This window comes from Melospiza melodia, chromosome 6 (assembly GCF_035770615.1).
Source record: "Melospiza melodia melodia isolate bMelMel2 chromosome 6, bMelMel2.pri, whole genome shotgun sequence".
NCBI lineage: Eukaryota > Metazoa > Chordata > Aves > Passeriformes > Passerellidae > Melospiza > Melospiza melodia.
This window is the reverse complement of record NC_086199.1, coordinates 15,560,744-15,570,927: the sequence shown is the minus strand read 5'-3', so window position 1 is coordinate 15,570,927 and position 10,184 is coordinate 15,560,744.

Genomic DNA, 10,184 nt, shown 5'->3' with positions numbered 1-10,184 from the left:
GTTAAACAGTCTTTATTTCAGGCAGGAGGCAACTGGGGAAAACAATCCAGAGCTGCTGTGTCTCCACAGCTTTGGGACAGAATCCAGGTTTATCCGTCTAATAACAAAATGCCACTCCTTGCTGTCTGGACCCACACCTGCTTGCTTCACTCTGCTGTCTGGCTCTGAAGTTTTCCAGTTTCCTTCAGCCTTACTCACTGGGGAGGACATAAAGAGCAACTGTGATCATCGTCATCCCCAGGACTAAACACAACCAGATCAACGTGAGGGCACGAGAACAAAATGGTTGAATTATTCTGAGGATTTACATGAGGTTAAAGTGCAGTCTGCTTCATCTTTGTTGCTGAGACAAACTAGTTACCAAAAATTGGCAGATTTTGGCCAGGTAAAAGGGGGCAGTGCAAATACCCAGTGCTCCTCATTTCACTTGTGAACTGAAACCAGGAAGATTTACAGAGAGATAAACTTGGCCAGGGACACTTCTCAGAGGCAGGGAGAGGGGAATTACGGGAGCAGAGGGAATGACGCTGGGGGTTCGCAGTGGCTCTGGTGCCAGCCCCTCAGGCCGCTTTGGCCGCAGAGGCCCAGCCTCAGCCCGGGGCAGGGGGATGCGGCAGGCCGGGGCAGGGGGATGCGGCAGGCCCGGCCGGGGCAGGGGGATGCGGCAGGCCCGGCCGGGGCAGGGGGATGCGGCAGGCTCGGCCCGGGCAGGGGGATGCGGCAGGCCCGGCCGGGGCAGGGGGATGCGGCAGGCCCGGCTCGGGGCAGGGGGATGCGGCAGGCCCGGCCCGGGCAGGGGGATGCGGAGCCCCAGGCTCGGCCCGGGCAGGGGGATGCGGAGGCCCAGGCCGGGCTCGGGGCAGGGGGATGCGGATGCCCAGGCCGGGCTGCCGCTGCTTTCCCAGCGCAGCGGTGCCACCCAGCGCCCGCTGCCCGCCAGCAGCCCCGAGCAGGCAGGAGTCCGGAGTGAGCTGCCTGTGTGCTAATGAGCTTAGCTGGGTAAAGATACATCCGAGGCAGAAACAGCACGAGCTCCATTGCATCCATAGACACGCGGCCGTTGTGACATTAAAGACCAAGGATGCATGCTGGCCAGTTATTTCATGGACTCATGGAACAGTTTGGGTCAGAAGAGACCTTAAAAATCACCTTCTTCCAGCCCATGTGCAAGGGGGGCAAAGGCTCATCCCATTACACCAGGTTGCTCAAAGCCCTGTCCTGTCTGGCCTTGAACATTTCCAGGGATGGGGCGTCCTCAAGTTCTCTGGGCAACCTGTGCCTTCCCACCCCCACAGGAAAGAATTTCTTCCTAATAGCTAATGTAAAATTTCTTGTTGGGCCCTTTAGGTACTGGTCTAGTGGAAGGTGTCCCTGCCCATGGCAGGAGGACAGGAACTAGATGATGTTTAACATCCCTTCCAAACCCCAGCAATTTTATGATCCTACATTTTCACCTAAAAGGTAATCATACTCCACAACACAGGGGAGAGAAGAAACAAAACCAAACCCCCCCAAAAACAGGCCTGAATAATTCACACCCCCCGCCAATCCTTCAATTTAATTTAGCCTGAATTTTAACTGTTTAAACAAGACATCAGAGTTCTGAATTCTTTTTACAATCCAATAGAATAGAGCATTTTATCTGATATCATATCTGTATGGCTTCAGAACACACAAAAAATCTTAAGGATTACAGAACAGTCCTTTGAGTCTTGCAGAGGATCAGTACTCGCTGAAATATGGAGCCTGCTGCCTCCTGCAGGAGACAGGAGAGTGGCTCAGGCAGGCCTGCGCCTGGCCAGAGAAGCCATCGATGAGCACTGCCTGACACAGGCAGAAACAGAGAATCACCTACCAAATAAAACTGCAAACAGTGCTGATGTTTTGATGGGAACCTAAAGAGCATGCCAAAGCTGGTACATGCAGCAGCTTGAGACACCTTTATTGCCACATGGTGCTTTCAGTGTGTTGGAAAAAAGCCCCAGACAGCCCAGGCAGACTGTGGTGTTTATGGGCAGAGCAGCCGATTTCATCCTTCCATGGTGAGTAAGGTGCTAAGCTGAGCAGTGCTGTGGCTGCACCTCCAGACCAGGCTGCAGCTCTGCCTCACAAACTGCCCGGGGGATCACCTGCTTAACACAAGGAACAATGAACAGATGCAGAAAATGACACAGAATGGGAGCAAAGGCACTTCAATAAATAAGCAAGACTCCAGGAAACTCTCCTACTTGTACTACAGCTGTGGTAGATGGAGCCATGCTGTAGATCTGAAACAAATTCAACTCTCCTGTGAAAATCTCTCCTTTCTCTTTTTCTGTCAGTGCTTTGGTCTGTCCCAAGTCCTGCCCCATTTTGGTTCTCTCTGCTGTGGGAGGTGCAGGTGTGTGCTGGCAGAGGGCAGCAGCCACCAGCACAAACACAGCCATTGCCAGTGCAAGGATGATGGGAACAGCAGTCGGCGTTTCAAGGTGTGCCAGCTGTCCCGGAGATAAAATGTGGGAGGTTCTGGCAATATAAATAGCTATTGCCTTATGCTGGATTAACAGGAGAAAGACCAAACCTAATCCCTCTCCTATTGTGCTCCTGCATACTGGAAAAGGGCTAAAGAAGAGACTCTTTTCAGAGATGAGCTGACAGACAAGTACAGAGCATTTTGCTTGAAAGAGTGAGACACTGAAGGAAAATACATCACCCAGAGTAGGAATTCCCTGGCTGCAGTCGCTTAAATTTAAACAACACTGTCCTATTGCAATTTTTGTTTTAAATCATATTAACAAGAGATAACAGATGTTTTTGCTATGAGTATTTATCATCTTTCCAGACCTCTCCCTGTATTCTCCATCATAGCAATGCAACAACACTTGGCAAGATTTGGTTTTAGTGCAATAACTGAACAAATAAATGTAAGGAAAGCTAAAATATAAAAGGAGAAGGATTTCTATAGTGATAAGGGCCAGGGAAGCAAGACAGAAAGGTGGGTGGTAACTACTGGCAGTAGTGAGGGACTTTGACATACAAGGACAGCAAGGCTCTTCCTTTCACCTTAATGGATTTCATTTCCTTTTTGCAAGAAGGAGGCAGGATTCCACCCAGGATAACCACTGCTTGTGCAGCAGCATCACTCTGGTTAAATTTTGTACATGGGACAAAACAGTAGGTCCACAAAAGATCTTTGTGTGAAATTAGTACAAGATTAATCACTGTACCAGCTTTACCTCTCAATGTATTGACTGCTGCAATGTGCTGTGCACTTTATAGTGCAACACCAAATGGAATTCCATTTAAAGGGAAAAATATACTATCAGATTTGCCAGGATGGATAAAACCAGCAGAGAGAAGCAGAAAAAAAAAGCAGAGAGAAGACTCGTTTACTACTCACAGCAGCAGCCTTTTGAATTTGATGGTTTCCTTCAAAACTTGTGAAAAGATTTGAAGGATCATGGAGTTTTTCTGCAAAGGGCACAAGGACACAATGCCTGATACTCACCAGTCACCAGATATTAGTGGAAGACACCTGTCTATCCCCTGGACACCATGCAGCCTGCTGAACAAAGAGGGGTTTGAAGTGACAAATTATTTGGCACCCAAACAGGTTCTGACTTAGGGGGTGTGAACAGCCTTTTGATCCGTGGTTGCTAAGCACGCAGGAGCCTGGTCTGCAGCTGGTGGTTCTGGCTGCATTAGTAGTACTGCATCAGAAACTGATGAGAGCTGTCAGGAATTAGCAAGCACCGATTAGAAAGCTGTCACTCAAATCTAGTTCCCTCTGCACACTTTAAGATATTTAATAAATTTTTCTAAATGAGTGTTTACTTTTCACATTAACTCATCTGAAAAGTTATGCTAATAGTTTAAAAATAAAACAGAGAAAAAGAACATGAAGCTCCAGTAATTGCAAGGTCACAGAAATTTTTTCTTGAACTGCTTCCTTGCTAACTGCTCTGCTTTGGCTGTTGTGTAGAGCAAGGCACATTTACCAGCCCTGTGTGTACCTGTGCCTTGTCCATTCATCCTCCACTGGGGAAACAGGGCCATATATGCAAGTGCCTGACTTGCTTTCTAGAGCATATAAAATGGTCATAAATGTACGTAGGGGGACAGAAGATAAGCAAATAAAGGTAGACTAGAAAGTAATCTTATCCCCTAATGAGTTGCAGCTGAGCTAATTATTAGAGATTGGGAACAGGCCTGAGTTTAACAGGCTGCACCTGTAGCCAATAAGAAGAGTGTTATACAAGAGTGGATGGGTTGGCTGAGGAGAACTGGAGTCAGCTGGCTGCTGTGAGGATGAGCCTGGAGGAGCTGTCCATGAGAAACATCAAGGAGGTGTGAAACTCTAGCAACGCGGAACCTTTGCAGTGTAATGACAATAGAACTCTTGCACTATAATGGCAACAAATGTAAGTACACCAAGGAGCAGAAATGTTAATTTATGGCATTGATTGCCCAGCAGTGGAATCAGTGTCTGGCTGTTTGCTCTTGCACAGTAACTCAGTTCTGGGAGGCCACAACTACACCTTGTACCTTATTCATGTGTTATAGAAGACATTTAACTGTTCTTTCTGAATAGATTCCTTTAGCTTTAATTGCTTAGCACCATTAAATAAAGCACTTGAAGTTCTAGGCTGCAAGGGCTGAGGGAGAACAAAATTTTTTGAGAAAACAAGTGCTGCTAACACAGAGCCAGCAGAGTCCAGCAGATGTGAGTGAAGTAAGGAGACAATTCCAAGAGAATGAGTGAAAACTAATAAGAAATCAAGAGACCACTGACCAGGATTAGGGGACTGGATGTATGAATTGAATAGTAGGTGGTGTAGGTATAACTGAGGGGCTTGTTCTGGGGCAGGGGTTTCTCCAGGTATTACTAGGTTTTACCATTCCTGCAGCAGGAGGCAGCCAGCTCCTGTTTGCATTTATGTGGAAAAATCAACAACTTATATGGACCCTCCTGCCTCCAGAGTTCACTGGCTCTCCTACTATATTTTTCCGTTTGTTTAAAGATGACTTGAAAAATATTGTGTGGATTTTTAGGCACAGCAGCATACTGCAGACCCTGGATACTGGGGGAGAAGCTACAAAGGCAGAGGCAGTGGAGATCAGAAATATATATATATATAAAAAATATGTATTTCTATGTATAGAAATATATATTAGATATAATATATAAAATATTATATATATTATATATTAAATTATATATTATATATTATATGTTATAGATATAATATATATAACCATTACATATTGTATTATAGATTATATACGAGTATATTATGTATGAGTATATTATATATATAATATGAGTATATATATATTTTGTACATACTATACCGTGGGATCCAGAAAGAGGAAAGGATTTCCTAAGTATATAACGAGCTTCTGCTCCTGCGCTGGCATTTCTGAATTATTCCAGTCCTCGGAAGGAGGTGTGAGAGCGCGGCAGCAGCGGGCGCAGCCGCTCCTTGCAGCGTGTCCGCACCGCCATCCCGTGGCTCAGCGCCGGCTCCTGCCGGGACAAACTCCTCGGGAGCGGCGGCCGTCACGGAGAGCAGCAGAGCGTCCATCACCCCCGGCTCGCCCCTCAACCCTGAATGCCCCCCATGAAGTAAAACTGATTTTGAAGCAACATGCCACACAAGCAATGTCCCCCAAAACGGCACAGCACTATGATTTAAAATAATTTAATTGTCTTAAATGAGAATGTTATTTTAAAGAGATGTAGTGTTTTGAACCCAGCAACTTTACTGCCTGCTCCTTGGGATGATGGCCCTGTCGTGATTGTGCTAAGGCTGTGTTTCACTTCAACTGCATGCAGGAAGATCTGCTGGATCTGCTTCTAGGGAACTCAAATCTAACCCTTCTCACGGACAGGTCTTTATGCTACATGAATGGAAAATGACACGTAGGCTACACAGTGGTGAAAAAGCCATGGGTACTTGACGCAGAACCTACACAACCCTTGATGAATTAACTGCATTAGCAAGAGCAGCCTGGCTGGGACATCAGCAGTATTTATTCTTATTGTAAGTTTTTTGGATAGTGTTGTGCAATGGGTATGTTCTGGAAAGAATGAAGGTTCCTTACCTCAGCAAGAAAGTTTATTCCTTGTGGAATTGAAATCTGAATGCTCTTGGAAGCTATTCTGCTTCCAAGGGAAATTGCTGTAGTGCGCTGTCCAGCAAAAGCAGAAGAAATAATTAACTGGCAGATAAAGCAACTAAAACTGCTGTCCAACAACCTATACTGAGTGTGCCACCAAAACTGCTGTCCAACAACCTATACTGAGTGTGCCACCCTAATAACTCCGTCTGCTGATGGTTGACTAGAAATCAGTAATTCAGCACAAATATATGCAGAGGTTACGCAGGAAGAATGGGTTCGATGGGAAAGTTGGGAGGCTATGAAAGGTGAAACAGGAATTTGGACTATTGGGAGATAACCTGTTCTACCAAGAAAGTATTTAATGAGTTTGGCTAAGTGGTTTCATGATAAAATACCTGGAGAGGTGATCGCAATTGTTAACCAGATGGAAAAAATGTGGGCAGTCCCCAGAATATATATGACAAGTATTGTGATTTCTTGTCCCACACGTTGAAAGTTTTCCAACACAAAATGCAAACAAGAGATTGAAGTATGATCATGTTTGTTTTTCCCATTTTTAAAGTGGTTATGCTGACATGCCTCTTATGAGCACTGGTAATCATGGATCAGTTCTCAGAATGGATAGAAGCTTTTCCCACCAGGAAAACTGTTACTGTGGGAGTGATTAAAACATCCCTATCAGATATGGAATACCTGAAAACATGGACCCTGCTAGAGGTTCTCTTTCCAGCAGGAATACTAAACAACATCTATAAAATTTTAGGAACATAGTGACAACTACACATTCAATGTTATTCACAGTCCTCAGGAGAGGGGAAAAAATGAGTAAGACTTTCTAAGACAAAACTACCTGAATTTGTTGTCAGATAGCTTTGGAACAGCCTTTAGGGTATTAGAAATACCTGCCACCAGCAGAAATAGCATTTGGCAGGCACTTAGCTGTGTCTGCCACCACTGTCCCTGCTATGACCAGCAAATTTATACCAGGGACACAAAAACATCTACGAGACAAAAAGGCACAAGACAGATGGTTTCAACCAGTTTTATTATTGGGCTGTCTTCTACACCTTAAGATACTAGAATTAAACTCTTCATTGTACAGATGTTTTAGTTCCTTTTGTTTTCTAGAATGCAAGGACAAAGGAGACAATTTCAAGAGAATGAGGTAACTTAAGAAGGGCCAGCCCAGCAATAGTGAAAACCATATGAAATTGAGGGACCACTGAGCAGAATGAAGTGGTGTGTAGATTGGGGGATGGCTGGTATGGGTACAACTGAGGGGCACAGTCTAGGCAAGGGGTCCCTCTCCAGAGGCACACACCTCTAACCTGAGAACTAACAAAAGAGGAAATGGAAACCTTCACTTGGAGTTGACTTTAATCAGCGGCATCCTAGGGTTGGACCCTGTTAAGATGGCCAGTGTGTGTAATTCAATAACACCTGTCAGTTCATACTGCTATAGATATTGCCATGAGTAAAGAAAAAGGAACTTCTAAAAAACCATCCACACTAGTGATTAGACTGATATAATTACATCAACAATAAAAAATAATCAGACCTTTAATTAGCCCAGTGGTACTAAAGCCCACATGTACTTTGTACTGCCTGCTCTGCTTTTCCAAGCCAGGTTTTGTATTTATGTTCTGTATGTGCAGCTCTCACCTACAGAAATTTGGCAATTTGTACCATCTAAAGTTGGTTGCTCTGGAAACTGGCTACAATTTCTTCCAGTTTCACAGCAAGAGCTGCTGAACTCCAATGCAAGGAAGCACAGCAGCTCTTATTTACTTGCTTCCCCAGGCCAATAAACTTGCCACAGGAGTGACAGATTATTTTCTTCTTTCTTACTCACTCTGGGAGGCCAGCCCCAGGACGAGCTTATGACTGACTTGAGAAAACACTGAAGAAGCTGAAAACAAAAAGAAGCTGAAATAGAAAATCTCTCACAGGCCAGAACAGTATCAGACATGTTCCTGAGAGTCAGAAGGGGGCTATATAGAGGGGATCTACAGATGTTACAGAACCAGGATAATTTTCCTAAAGAGAGCCCTTCTGTCTTGTGCCTCCCTTCTACTTCCCAAACTTGTGACCACTGACAACATCCTACTTTTCTGCAATGACTGTTGGGTATTACTTACAGATTGTTGCTTGCTATATCATCAGTCATTCATTTCATGTCTTCTGAGCTCCTTCTTTCACCAAGCCATTCATCAAAAAGTCTGGAATAGCTCAGGCACCCAAACCCCACATCCTGCTAGCACAGGACATAGCAGGGAGCATTTCAGCACCCAGAAAAGCACAGCATTTGTTACCACATTTTCCTGCTTGTCAGGCTGTGTGAGGTGAGGCTGTCAAAGTGTCCTTTTCCTATCTCCTGTCCCTCAGGGAGTGATACAGACTAATTGCAGAAAGTGTGGAGTACCCAGCCCTCCCTCAGGAAGGTGTGAATTACCTCCCCTGTGCCACATGGCCAGCCCTGTGCCTGGGCTGCTTGGCATATGGCAAGGCACCACTCCAGCTTCTGCTCTGCTAATTTACTGTTTTATTAACATACAGGGGAGGAAAGAAAAAGCATGGGGCATGTCAGGAAACTCTCTTGTCTAATATGTGAGATCCTGTCCAAACTATCTCCTCAGCAGATGCCTTAAACTGCAGGGACTCTTCCTTTTCTTTATAGAGTATGACAGAGCAGGAACGCTGTGGCAGGGATGAGGTCAACTGGCCCCATGCATTCAGAAAATAAAAAAGAAGGTTCAGAAGCTATTGTTTCACTTCTCTGTTAGGTAGTACTAGTTGCTCTGTATCAGCTTGAAGCCTAGCACCACTCATGCTTTTATTAAACTACTTGAAAGTTGCTTTGATAGCTTAAAGAGACTTAATAAGTCCTTTAATTATGGGTATTTCAGCAGACATAAGCCGCCACAAAACATGAGATTACTGGTTAGAGGCCTCAGTATAACTTCTTTGCCAGCACAGCATTAGAGAAAACATTTGCTACTACATATTTGATGAACATGAAGATTACACTGCCCATAAGGACTTGATGTAAAACTCTTCATGTCTAATATGCACCAGTAGTACACATACAAATCAGAGATAGAGAAAACATTCCACTTTACTGTCCTCTTTCTGCAGTAACTTCATTCACATAGGAGTGGGGCTGCTAAATGGTAATATCTCTCAGTTATAGACTTAACAATTTTTTAAAACTAGCTAAAGCAAATATTAGGCTTTTCCTCTCACTAGAAAACTCAGGGTATCCTGGTAAGATAATGACAAGGCAAAACAGGCAGCCACAAGAGAGCTTTCAGAGCTCCAAACAAGTGTTCTTTTTAAGACACAGATATTTTTAGGGTTCAATCTCTGCTTTAGTTCCTGTGGGGGTGCAGCATCAGTAGATTTAAGCATTGAGAGTTCATGCAGAGCACATAAGAGGCTGCAGAAGAAAACCAGCCCCAGAGCATGTCCCACAAGCAAACATGAACCATTAAGCATTGGAACAGGCTCTCCAGGGAAGTGGTGCAGTCAGCACCCCTGGAGTGTTCAGGAAACAACTGGATGTGGCACTTTGCTATTGGGCATGGTGGAATTAGGTTTTATGATTCTATGAAAGCAGCAAGGAGGGCACAAGTGCCATGCTCCATCCTGAGGAGACTTGGCAAGACAGTGGGCAGAGAGTGTGAGAGCTGGGTTAAACACAGGGAAACAGAAGCAGCTGAGAAACTTCATAGCAATGATAGAAATGAAATAACAACACTCACAGTCCCCCAACTCAGTTCTCCTCATGATCTCATGGAATTAGAAATTGCCAAAACTCATGCAGATTCAGATGGGGAGATGCTGAGCTCTGTTGTCAGGATCCAGCCTTGATTTTGCTAATGAAATGGAAACAGAAATGCATCATAAGATTCAGAAAAGGCTTACCTGGTCTTCAAACCCTTCAAGATGCAAAACCAATACAAGTTTCCTTATCATAATGTAAGAGTCTGATTAAAATGGCATGCAAAAAAAAAAAATGAGGGCATGCTTACCTTTGTTCAGTTCCTTTTTTCAGCCTTCCTTACAAGGAACTGTCATAAATT